The 13,155-nt window shown below is 47.2% G+C and overlaps 2 protein-coding genes across 7 annotated transcripts in view; one reads left to right on the top strand and one right to left on the bottom strand.

The window, feature by feature from the left end:
* Positions 1 to 11,401, bottom strand: part of LOC108290801 (high density lipoprotein binding protein) — a 90,112-nt gene extending 78,711 nt beyond the window's left edge. For 2 of the 6 annotated variants that reach the window (XM_037732196.1, XM_017510772.2), the window contains exon 1: positions 11,274 to 11,401. The gene's annotated coding sequence lies outside the window, so the exon portion shown is untranslated. Of the gene's footprint in view, positions 1 to 10,811; positions 10,944 to 11,250 lie in introns of those variants that run through there. The other 4 variants (XM_037732197.1, XM_017510773.2, XM_037732199.1 and 1 more) reach the window with 3 other exon arrangements.
* Positions 11,402 to 11,548: 147 nt separating this feature from the next.
* SEPTIN2 (septin 2) overlaps positions 11,549 to 13,155 on the top strand; it is a 42,538-nt gene continuing 40,931 nt past the window's right edge. Inside the window, exon 1 of the mRNA XM_017510775.2 lies at positions 11,549 to 11,665. The gene's annotated coding sequence lies outside the window, so the exon portion shown is untranslated. The remainder of the gene's footprint in view (positions 11,666 to 13,155) is intronic.

Genomic DNA, 13,155 nt, shown 5'->3' with positions numbered 1-13,155 from the left:
CTCAAGCTATCCTCCTGCCTCGGCCTCCCAGAATGCTGGGATTACCAAGTGCCTGTGTATGTATTAGAGGTATAAACCACCATGCCCAGCCAAATCATTACCTTTTTAGCAATCAACAGTATCCCATCTGTTCATCCCTCAAAATACGTATACAGCACCTGCCAGATCAAGTTACTCTGCTAAGCCACAGGGATCCAAAACAAGTAAAAGCATCCTCAATACATTAACAGCACATCAATGGCTTAACCTGTAACCCAGGCTCAGGGTGGAAGCAGTAAAATGAAGAGGGTAGTTAGTCCAAGAGGCTTGTGCATTCACCAGATGAAGTCAGGGAGGTGGCTATCGGCCTCAGAGCTGGATCCCTGACAGAATAATGGAAACACTAACCCAGCAAGAGTCTAGACAAGAAAGCCAATCCTCTGAAGGCAGCCACAGATGGACTTGGTCCCAGTGCTAACAAGCAGCAGGTTACTGCAGATGGGTCCTGAATGCATAAACATGGCTCTAGGGCTGGGACTTTGATTTGTTCACTGTTTTTCCAAACATACTTACTGAATATGTACTTGGTGAAAAATAAATGCCGACTGAATCAATAAGAGAAACACAGGACAACTTTGCAGTGTGTGTTTCAGCTCAGAACACCTACCTTAGTGCAAAGGCCTGGCTGATCCCACTGCTGAACTACAAAGAGCTGTGTGGACAGGATATCCCTTTGACCCTGAGCTTCAGATAAGCCCCCCAGATACTCAACGCTGGATACATCTGTCAAGATGGAATGTTTAACTGTGTGAACTTCTAAAAGTAAGGGCCAAGATAACAAAAGAAGAAATAATTACAGATCTTGGTTTCACTGGACCTGTCTCCTCTCCTGTAAAAAGAAGTTGATATGAATGCCTGCCTGTTCTTGTTACCATGAGCTTATGCATAGAGAGAGCTTAACCAGAGCTGGCACACAGTAAACAGAGTGTGGCGTGTTTACTACTGTTATCATTTGTGAGGACACTACCACTATAAGGCAACATAGCCCTAACTAAACCACTCCTGCAAGTGGCTTCACTCCACCAGGATCTACTCTTTGTTTTTGAGACAGAGTCTCGCACTGTCTCTCCCAGGATGGAGTGCAGTGGCACAATCTTGGCTCACTGCAGCCTCCGCCTCCTGGGTTCAAGCAATTCTCCTATCTCAGCCTCCCAAGGAGCTGGGACTACAAGTGTGTGCCACCACACCCGGTTAATTTTGTATTTTTAGTAGAGATGGGGTTTCGCCATGTTCGCCAGAATGGTCTTGAACTCCTGACCTCAGATGATCCACCCGCCTTGGTCGCCCAAAGTGCTGGGATTACAGGCGTGAGCCACTGTGCCTGGCCAGGCTCTACTCTTTCCAGTGAAAAACATGGGGCCTGTGATGGCTATATTCTAGATCCCTTTCAAGGATGACCCTTTACAGCAGGGGTCAGTGCTACTGACATTTTGAGTCAGATATTTCTGTTGTGGGGGCTACCCTGTACACCACAGGATGTAAGCATCTCTGGCCTCAATCACTGGATGCCTGTAGGTCATGACAACCACAAATGTTTCTGGACACTGCCAGATGTGTCCTGGGTAACAAAAATCACCCCAGTGATAACCACTGCTAGAAATAAATAGCATGACTGTATATAGGAAGCAATTAATAAACACTTTTAATAGGTGAGGATTTTTATATTGCTCATGGATTCTTAAAAGGGGTCACAAAATCAGATGTTGTATGAATGACTATCAGCTCCAAGTGTTATCTTTCCAAACTTGAAAATTCAATTTCGATAAACTGATTTACCCAGGTTGGGATACATCAGGGCTGTTTTTAAAAAACAAAATGAAAAACCCACTCAGAGATTCAGCTTTCTTATCTTTAAAAGGAAGAAGCTGAAGTCCTATAGGTCAAGAAGTACCCCAAGTCAGGCTGGACACGGTGACTCATGCCTGTAATCCTAACACTTTGGGAGGTTGAGGCTGACAGGTCCTTTGAGGTCAAGAGTTCGAGACCAGCCTGGCCAATGTGCTTAAACCCTGTCTCTACTAAAAATACAGAAGTTAGCCAGGCGTGGCGGTACATGCCTGTAGTCCTACGCTGGAGGCTGAGGCAGGATAATCACTTGAACCCAGGAGGCAGAGGCTGCAGTGAGCCGAGATCGTGCCACTGTACTCCAGCCTGGGTGACAGAGAGAGACTCTGTCTCAAAAAAAAAAAAAAAAAAAAAAGTACCCCAAGTCATAAAGCTGATAAGAACGGATCCAGGGAGAAGCTGTGAAACTATTCAAAAGAAGAAAAGAAAAGCCCCAAACTGAAGTGCAGGTCTTCTGACTCAGTTCAGTCAAAGGGAATAGAGGAGGCAGCATCATCCTTACCTGGAAAAACATCTCAACTCTTTGCTGAGTCAGGGAGAATGAATCAATGTCTTACATTCTGTACCGAAGACAGCAAGTACTGCTGCAGGTCTCACAAGGTCCACCTCCAAGAAGTTCTGAGACTACAGAGGTAAAAGGCAAGTCCTAGAGTAGATCTGAACAATGCTTATTGGAAAGAATCATCAGGACCGCTCACGCTGCTTGCTAACTGTTGACTTTGGCATCAGCTGCTTCTCATTTCTTCCTGCCCTACAAGAGACCTGTGGCCACAGCACTGGGGTCTCTGGGATACAGCTAAGCCTCCTAAGAGACTGAAACGGGATGGGTAGGTGCTACATAAATAATGGTTTAATTAACACTGGCAGTATTAACAGAGTAATACTGCAGTGGTAATCTACCAAGGAATTTGATTTTTTTTTTTTTTTGAGATGAAGTTTCCCTCTTGTTGCTCAGTCTGAAGTGCAATGGCACCATCTCGGCTCACCAAAACCTCCATCTCCTGGGTTCAAGTGATTCTCCTGCCTCAGCCTCCCGAGTACCTGGGATTATAGGCATGCACCACCACGCCTGGCTAATTTTTGTATTTTTAGTGGAGACGAGGTTTCTCCATGTTGGTCAGGCTGGTCTCAAACTCCTGACCTCAGGTGATCCACCCGCCTCAGCCTCCCAAAGTGCTGGGATTATAGGCGTGAGACACCACGTCCGTCCAGCCAGAATTTGATTTTTTAGCTTAAAAATATTGTAAAATAGACCTCAACAATGTAAAAACTGGCAATCCCCCAAGGCTTTCCCAAGAAATATATTCTAAAGTATATCTTCAAAACTATAATTTCAATTAAACTTTATAATTTTAATATATGATTTAAATAAAAATAGGACCTTCTTACATTCATTCTTTCACCACCTGCTACACTTATTTACATTTGGAAAGACATCATGGCCATCTTTCCAAGTATCAAATACAAGTTTACCTCATTTGTTAAAACTGCATAAATCCCCTATGGATAGAACCCTTGAACTGATTTTTTTTTTTAATTATAAACTATGCCGAAAAGAACAACCTCTGTTCACTTGGGCCTGTGCCTCCATAGAATAAACAGAACTGGAAATGGAATTATATGATTACAGGGAGTGCACTGACAGATATCGCCAAGGTAAAACTGTTCTCCCCCCGAAGAGTTTAACTAGTCACACTCACAACACCTGATTACAGAATATCCTCTTCTCTTTTGAGGACAACTAAAATGATCGTGTTTATTCTTTTTCCAGCCTGATGTGGGGGAAACATGATTTTAATGGCAACTCTGATCAGTGAGACAGCAATCTTATTTAGCTCACTGACCATTTGAATTTCTCTACTGTGAAGACCAAACTAAGCACAACCAATCCACCCACCTTTCTACCAGTGTTGCAGCATCGCTTCTAAGACAAAGCAAAATCCACATGCGGGCAACAGAGCAGTAGGAATGAACGGAATTATAAATTTAAGTGAAACTCCAGTTGTATGCCAAAAATAACCTTCCTAAAGGACACCCAGGCAAAAGTGATGAGAAAATACTATTAAAAAGGACATCTTTTGCCTCAATTAGTCACACAGTAGACAACATAAGCTGACATCTGAGACCCCTAAGCCTGCCAAAGTTCTGTTTTATTCACAAACATTAACCTACCTCGCTTTAAGAAAAGGGCTCCCTAAAAAGGTAATTTTGCTTATAAAAAAGCGTCAAAGTGTATACTGTTTTGGGGGTAAACAGACCTGGCTAGATGGTAGACCGAGGCTGACTGACAAGGCCATTAGAGAAGCAGTGAGGTAGGTCAAGGCACAAACTCTGGGGCCAAACCACTAACTCTAGTCTTTGCCTCAGGGGCCACCTCAACCTGGGATGACAACAATACTTGCTCCTCCAGTTGATGCTGCGAATGGTGTGGCCCATGGTCGCCTCGCCATGATCCATCAGTGGTACGGGGTCACTCTGCTCCAGCTCTCCAAAGGCTTCAACATCCATCCGCTAGGAGCCCTGCCTCCTCCCCTGACCTGCCCGTCTCCTGCACCCTCTGGCCCGGCTGCACACTGGCCTTCCACATGCCTCTAAAGTGCTCATCAGAGGCCTACCCCCAGTCTTTTGTGCCTCCTGTCCATTCCTCTTAGAATGCACTTCCCAGATGGCTAACCGTGGCTTGTTGGCTCGCTCAAGTCTGAATCAACTGTCGCTCAATCAGCAAGGCGTCCCCACTGTGCCAAACTGCCACTGTGTCCCCCACTCCACTCCCCCCGATACTTTATTTTCCTCCTTCTTGTCCACGTTGGACACTCTGCATGTCTGCTGGTCTGAGGACTGCCTGTTACCCCTTACCAAAATGTGACCTCCATGAAAGCACAGGAGAACATGCGTCTTTTTCCTTATTGCATCTCACTTGCTGGAATGTCTCTAGCATGGGCTGCCGTCAGGACAATATTTATACCACCTCCTGAGACAACATTAAAATGATAGTTTTTTGGTTTTTTTTTTTTAAGATACAAATCACAAAAACAAAGACCAGGAATAGAGATAAGAACATCAGAATACTGGAGGCTAGAAACTGGAAACAGACCTGAAAGGGCTGAATCCTGCATCAGCAATGGGGAAGGCCAATTAGCAACAAGACTGGAAGCCAAGAGATCTCAATTAAAAACAGAGTCGTCTGACAGGTTGAAAAGGCAGGAAGATCCCTAGATTCACCCCACAACTCTGCAGCCACATGGAGCCATTCTGTACAGCCCCTCTCCTGCCCTGGCCAAATGGTAGAGTTTTTCTCACTGCAAAGGGAAGTAAAATCTTTGGACTAGAGACACCAATTACAGAAGAGGATGGGAAACACGTCTGAAAAGGGGAAGAAAGCTCTTTCCATGCTTACTGCTGCACTCACAGGCCTCTCTCCTCACTTGGCCTTAGCCAGGCAAAGGGCTACAAGACATTTCTCTGGGGAATCTGAAGAAACCCAAAGAAGCTGACAGAGGTGCTGCAAGGAAATGGCCCAACCAGGTGCCTCTGCAGTGAATGCCACAGTCAGCAAGCCACAGCCACAAGCTCAGAGACCCTGACTTCACCACTGGACAGCCCAGAAAAGGCTCCAACAAAAGCCAAAAACCCAAAACAAACAAAAGCAGCCTGAACAGTGACTTGAGGAGAAAGAAAACCTCATTAGTATCATCAAAGAGTTAAGAGGCTATACCACATTCATGAAACAAAAAATAGATTATAAAACAGGAATAGGGAGAACAAGACAAAGTTCTTAGACATGAAAAAAAACCTCAGTAGAAGGGCTGGAAGATAAATTTTAGAATAACCTCCAGAAAGAAAATGAAAAACCAAAGGTACAAAATATCAATTAGACAGGAGGAATACGATCATCTTTTTTGGGATATATTGTACAGCGTGATGAATATAGTAAATAATAATGTAGATGTCAAGAGTGCCGACAGTAAATTTCAAATGCTTTCACCACAAAAAACTTAAAAGTATTTGAGGTAATGAGTTATGTTAATTAACTTGATTTTATTCCATTGTATTCATAAATCATAACATCTTTGTACCCCAAAAATATGTACAAGTATAATTTGTCAATTTACAGTTTAAAAGATAAAAACAAAAAAATCTTGGGGGGTGGGGAGGAGAAAAAAACTTAAGAAAATTATGAGTGCCAATCCAGAAGGTCCAAGAGAAGAATTCTAGAAAGAGAAAGCAAATAGATAGAAATCAAAGCAATAAATCAACAAAAATGCCTAGCATCGAACAACATGAGTTACAAATAAATGGGACCAAAGAGTAGGCAAGACGTTGGATGAAAACAGTCTCCAAGGGACATCACTGTTCAGGGAGTTCTGAGTTTCACAGAAAGAAAAGCCTCTGAGGCCAGATGCAAAGCCTTCACTCCCAGCACTGTGTCTGAGGCAGGAGAATCACTTGAGGCCAGGAGTTCAAGACAAGCCTGGGCAACATTGAGAGCTCATGTCTACAAAAAGTTTTAAAAATTATCTGGGTGTAGTGGTGCATGCCTGCTGTCTCACGTACTTGGGAGGCAAGAGCATCACTCGAGCCCAGGAGATCACAGCCACTGTGAACTATGACAGTGCCACTGCACTCCAGCCTGGGCAACAGAGCAAGACACTGTGTATTAAACAAAAGAAAGGAAACAGAAAGAAAAGCCTTTAAGCTTCATGGAGGAAAACAGAGTCACACAAAAGCTCTAAAAATGTTACATATCAATAAAAAGAAAAACGAATCAGAAGGGCTTAAGACTTCAACAACACTAGAAGCTTAAAGACAGTGGAGCAAAATGCTGTCCAAACTCCTACTCAAGTATAAGAGCAGAATAAAGCACTTTCATACATACACATTCTTCAAACTTCATCTGTCGTGCCCTTCTCAGGCAACTACTGAAGAATGTGCTCCATGAAAGTGAGACAGGAAAATCAAGAGAATGACTTGGGTTCCAGAAAGCTGAGACTCCAACACAAGAGGGAGTAATGAAATTTACAGGAAGATTCTAGGCACAGACACGCCTGCAGCAGGTTGGAGGTGTTGGAAGAGATTTATTCAAGATAAAATGATAGGAATACTAATTTTCATCAAAAGAACAGACAATTTCTTGAAAGGAAATTTAGACAATTGGTGCAGAATTTGAGGTTGAATTGTTGTGATAAAATACAGAAAACTGAGCAGGCAGGAAGCAAACAAAAACAAATGAGACTTGTGATAACCAGGAAAACAAAGTTATCCAGAAAAGGGAAAACAACCCTATTACACCACGTTGCCCAGCTGTGAATGGCAACATGTAGTCATAAAATAATACTGAACTGACCAAATTAGTAATATATCACTTTGGGCAGCCATGGATCTGTTTGCACAGAGAAGGCAGAGGGTGAAAGAAAGCTAGGAACTTCCTACCTATTCTCAGTGTCAAGTGAAGAGATGCCACATGAAACGGGGAGGGGACACAGATACAGATGTCAAGCAAATATGCTCTTCAGAGTTGGAGGCAAAGATCAAGGAAACCTACTAAGGCTAAAGTAGACACTCTGCAGGGGAGGACAGGCGATTAGCGGAAGGACAGTAGCACTTTTTCCTTACAAGCCTTTCTAGGAATATTTGACTCTAGAAATTACATTAAGATATAACCTTGATTTGAAATAAGATTAACATGAATGCTAATAAAAAGTAGTAAGGGAGAGTATGCAGTCAACGTATTGTTACCAAATTAATAGCAAGTACCAACAAGATGGCTAACACGACGACACGACGTCCAGACAGGTCTCAGAACAAATGTCTCCGTATTCCAGGAACTTCGGTGTGCTTGGTAAAACAACAGCCTACTAGGGAGTTCACTTCTAAAATGTCTCTGACTTTAGAAATACTGAAAAATAACATGTAACCAATTTTTAAAATATTATACAAATGAAAAAAGGTTCTTTTCATTATTTCCTCGGTTTCCAAATGTTGAATGTTGTGGTGCTTTTCCAATTTAAGGAAAAAAGCATTATACTGGTTGAGGTCCTCTGCTTTTCCACTTGGTCAAAAACCTTTACATGTATTTTGGACTTTCGTATCATCATAATTTGGCAACTGAGAAAGCTGCGTGGTATGCTTCTTCCAGAGCTTGCTTTCTTACCACCATTTGCCTATGGGACGCATGCACACTGAACGGGCCATGCCAAATAGAAAAACCACTTGGTACTTCATAAAGCATGTTCTCTGCTCAATCCTTTCTGTAAATAAATTTCAGTTGCGACGCACTAATGGAGAATCCAATGACCCATGAAAGATCCTAAGTTATCCCAGTGGACTCAGTGTCATTATCTCAAATTCTGTGGGGGTCAGACTATCTTAGATAAATGCCCTTCACTACACGGTCTGAGCCAAGCCCTTTACCATTTGCAATGGCAAGAGTATAACAAATTGTCAACCTGTTGCCCACATATGAAACCAGCTACAACCAACTATGAACATCAGCCTCCTCTTTCCTAGTCTTCCCGTCTCCTCCCAGCAGCACCGGGAAAAACTCTTACTCATCTTTTAAACCCCAGTTCAAGGATCACATTCTATCTGAAGACTTTCCAACAGGTAATCACAGCCTATTTCCTATGTCCACACCTTAGACGTATTTCTATCACACCATAATGCAATTACTTATCGACACCATAATGCAATTACTCGTCTACAAATGACAAATGAGTCTCCCACATCAGACCACAAACTGCTTGACGAAAAGAAGTCTATATCCTCTTGGGTTTTTCTGTTTGTTTGTTTTTTTTAAGACGGAATCTCACTCTGTCGCCCAGGCTGGAGTGCAGTGGTGCAATCTTGGTTCATCACTGCAACCTCCGCCTCCTGGGTTCAAGCGATTCTTGATTTTCGTGCCTGAACCTAGTGTGTAGCTGGGATTACAGGCGTGCACCACCATGCTCGGCTAATACTTTTATTTTTATGTAAAGACGGGGGTTCACCATGTTGCTCAGCCTGGTCTCGAACTCCTGACCTCAAGTGATCCGCCTGCCACGGCCTCCCGTGCTGGGACTACAATCATGAGCTACCACGCCTGGCTGAAAACTCGATATCCTCTTAACCTTTGTATCCGCAGAGCCCTTAAGCTTACACAGCAATTTCCAGCAAATATTTTTTTGAATTGAAATGAAGAAGTGAGGCCATGAGGCTGAAGCTAGACAACGGGAAGGCCAAAACAACAAAACCAGGTAAAATACTTAATTGCTCAAGAAGAAATTCTCTCACCAGGCCACTAAGAAGTTAGCGTTGCCCACTGGATGTGACACTGTAACAGGGATTCAATTAAGCTTAATGGCGCTGAGGGACGGGACACAGGTCAGCTACATCTTAGAGGTGCTCTCCTTACACTCAGTGTACTTTTACCCCAATGACGTTAATTTGACACATGATAAGATGAGCTAAGTCCTTTCAACAGCGCTTGGCACCAAGCAAACCTAACAGTAGTAACAGGAAAGTTTAATCCTCACGATGCATTATTTAACTGGGTTTCAAATGCTGTACCTGAGACTTCAGGAAATAGGCTCCAGCTCCATTTTCTCCAAGTCTAAAACTCAACAGGTTGACATTTCAGACCCAGAGATTCGATAATTCAAATGATGGAAATAATTCTTAACCAAACACCTTTTGAACTACTTTTAAATACTGCTGCTAAGTATCCTAACATCATGTGTACTTAATGAATTTAGCCTAGGGGCACATCCAGCTGTCAAAAAATCAAAATATAAATATAAGCACTAGGTTTCATCCAGTTTTTCAGCATCCCAGATTTGCTTCCCTAAATGAACAGTAAGCTTATTATGCAAGGTGCCACTACCGGGAGCCTTAGACAAAATCCTAATTGTGACTTACCCTATTTTTTTTTTTTTTTTTTTTTGAGACAGAGTTTCGCTCTTGTTACCCAGGCTGGAGTGCAATGGCGTGATCTCGGCTCACCGCAACCTCCCTCTCCTGGGTTCAGGCAATTCTCCTGCCTCAGCCTCCTGAGTAGCTGAGATTACAGGCACGCGCCACCATGCCCAGCTAATGTTTTGTAGTTTTAGTAGAGACGGGGTTTCACCATGTTGACCAGGATGGTCTTGATCTCTTGACCTCGCGATCCACCCGCCTCGGCCTCCCAAAGTGCTGGGATTACAGGCGTGAGCCACCGCGGCCGGCCCGACTTATCCTATCTTAATAGGGTTTTAAGGAAGTTACCTGCTAAGAAAATGACTGATTATTCTTAAGCAGGCATCAAACAAATGTTAAGTCACTGTTTGAGGGTTAGGGTATAGGGTTGCTATGAATCTGAGGACACACAGCAAAATGCACAACTGAGGGGCAAATCGTCACGTTCCCGAAGATTACGACTCATCCACATTCTTCCAAACGCTTCCTTTGACTATAAGCACTGTTCAATAAAGCAAAGCGCAAGTCGGCCTCCTTTGGTTTTACATGGCGTCCAAACACCACGTCCAGTCCGACCTCTCATTTCCTAAGTGGAGTAGAGAGGATACGCAGCAGCTAGCCCTGAGCGCCTTACCACTTTCCAAAGGAGCCACCACAAAAATACCCTCGCAACACGCCACGGTGTCAGAACAGCTCAGGTTCCCAACACCAGGCGGGTCAGCCATTAGGAACTCAGAAAGTATTTCCCTTAAAGGGGAGAAACCTAGGAAGGCTTCCTGAACGAGGGGTCTTTGCGCCGAGCCTTGCTGTGAGTCTCGGACAACTGCTGAGCCTCCAGGCCACGCGGGAGGGAGGAAAGGACACCCCGGGCCGGGGCACAACCCGCGGGCCGGAGCCGCCCGCGCCCATCCCGTTCAGGCCGCAGCCAGGAACGGCGCCCTCCCGTCCCCGAGCCACGTCGCTGCTCGTAGGCTCGCGGAGCTCTCCCCAGGTCTCACCTCGGGCCCCACACCAGAAGGAGAAAGCTAGGGGCCGCGCCAGCTCCGCCCTCCCCCGCGGGGCGGCGGGCCCCAGCCCGGGCACAGGAAGGCCACGTCCCCGGGGAGGGACGCCGACTCGATGGTCTGCGCAGCGCCGTCGGCCCCACGTGGCCCGCGTGCAGCCAATCGCGGAGAGGCCCCGGTCACCGAGACGGCGGCAGCCGCGGGCTAGACCAGCCTCTCGCGGCCGCTCGCCTCCTCCGCCCAGACCGCCTGGCGCCCCGGCTCGGTGCTGCCGCCGTCTTCCTGGAGGCCAGGAGCAGAAGCGGCGGCTCCCCTTCCCCGTGATCGCTCCGCACTCCCGCCACCACCTGCCCTCCCCCGACCGCCTCTCCCCTCCTCGGTGGGCACCTGGCTCCTCCTAACAAACGCCCTTCCCCCCATGCCAGTTACCCACTGCAAGGCGAAGATTCTCATTACCTGTTCCACTCTTATTAGCATAGGAAAACCAAGCTCATAAGGTAGGAACTGTGGCGAAACAGGGGCAAGCCGCCATCTTGGTAAAGGAGAAGAGAGTACGCTTGACCTCCCCCCACCCCCAGCCTCTATATGGCCAACCGCCGTGGGAGGAGCACGGCGCTTGCGCAGAGGCGGACAACGCGGACGAGTCTGGGCCTGCGCACTCGGAAGCCGGCCGCACGGGGGAGGGGAAGAAGGCTGAGCTGCGCGGAGCCAGGAAAGAGTTGGCAAAGGGGCGGGGCGACGCGTGACGCAATCCGCCTGCGCGCTGGCGGGGCGGGGTGAGCCGGCCGCGGGCGCTGGGCGGGTCCGTGGCGCGGTCTATCGGTGCCTGTTTTCTCGCTGGGTGGCGGGTGAGTCTCTCGCCGGTGTTTCCCGCGGCGGCGGGGGCACAAGTTGTGGGTCGGCTCCCCCAGGAGGTGCGGGAGACGCCCCGTTCGTCCCATACTCTCGCGCGGAGGTCGGCCTTGTCGGGGCGCCGGCGGGGCGTGGTGGGGGAGGGGCGGCCGGGCCGGGCTCTTCGGCCCCCGCGTGGGCTCCTGTATCCGGGGCGGCCCTAGTGCCGGCAACTAGTGGCTCCGACACGGGCAGGGCTTGGCGCGGGAGCGGGGATCCCGGGGTCCCCGTGGTGACCCTGCGGGAGTGCCACTGCACGGTCGTTGGTACTGGGCCTCGAGGCGTCCAGTGCAGTCGAGGCCGGGAGGGTTGATGCACGGAGGGAGGTTGCAGGTTCAGGCCCGACGAGCACCTAACGGCTTGTGTGGCCATCTTGTCTTTCTGACGGTGCCATTTCCTCCCGGGGGCGTGGAGGACAGGCCGGCCCCTCATCCTCCAAGCCCTTCGGCTGGACGCGGCGAGTAAGCGGGAGAGAGCGACTAGGCCTCGCCTGCGCGTATTTTCGGCGTGGAGAGGCGGCGGAGGGCTGCACCAGCGAGGCACGGACACACAGCCGGGCGTAGGGTACGGGGTGGGAGGCCGCTGAGTTGGGCGGGGGATGAGAATGCAAACCTGTGCTCTCAGTGAAGTCCCAACTGTGACGTGGCCTGCAGGCCCAGACAACACCTGGCGTGCAATACCGCCAGACCCTGTCCTCTCTCCACGCAAACACATGACCCAGCTACACTGGGCTTGTGCTTGAAACTTCTTCATGTTTGGCCACTGCCCAAACCCTTCCCTAGGTCTGCATGCCTCCCACCTTCTCCGCCTTCCCCTTACCTAGTCCCTGCTTGTGGGATTCTGCCCAAGTTAGATTGCCTCCAGTTTGGCTTGGGCGTTTGACTGATGTTCCGGATGGTAGTCCACTAGCCTATTGGCCGTGCGATGGGCAGGGCACATGTTAATCTTGTCCCCCATCCCCTTGTCTAGGTCGGTGACCAGCACCTGGTAGGTTCTCCACTATTTTTCTAATGATTCGCGTCATAAGGCCTGCAGGCATCATGTTTCAAAGTAGCTTTGCTGTCATAAAGAAAATTTGGTGTAGGGGTCATGAAAGCTTGTACTTGATAATTATGATTTGAGCTTCATTGCTTTCGTTTATTTTTGATAGCTTCCGTTAAGTGATTCTTTGCACCACCCAGCATCCTAGTTCATGCTGTGTACTATAATGTCTAATCTTGGCGTTGATCTCATTAGCTGTAAAGGTGGTCCTGATTTTTTTTTTCCCAACTTCCACCTTGATCTCTCTCACCAGTGCAGAATAAAGAACAAAAGCATTTTAATTAGATCAGATTTACATTCTGACTGGCTCCTAAACTAACAAGGTGACCTAGGGAAAGAGGTCAGCGGTTCTCCTATCATTCATAAATGTAACTCAGGGTCCCTTTTTATTCCCAATACCATCATA

The sequence above is a fragment of the Cebus imitator genome, unplaced genomic scaffold (assembly GCF_001604975.1).
Source record: "Cebus imitator isolate Cc_AM_T3 unplaced genomic scaffold, Cebus_imitator-1.0 Scaffold443, whole genome shotgun sequence".
Lineage (NCBI taxonomy): Eukaryota > Metazoa > Chordata > Mammalia > Primates > Cebidae > Cebus > Cebus imitator.
This window is presented reverse-complemented; position numbering and strand designations above follow the sequence as displayed.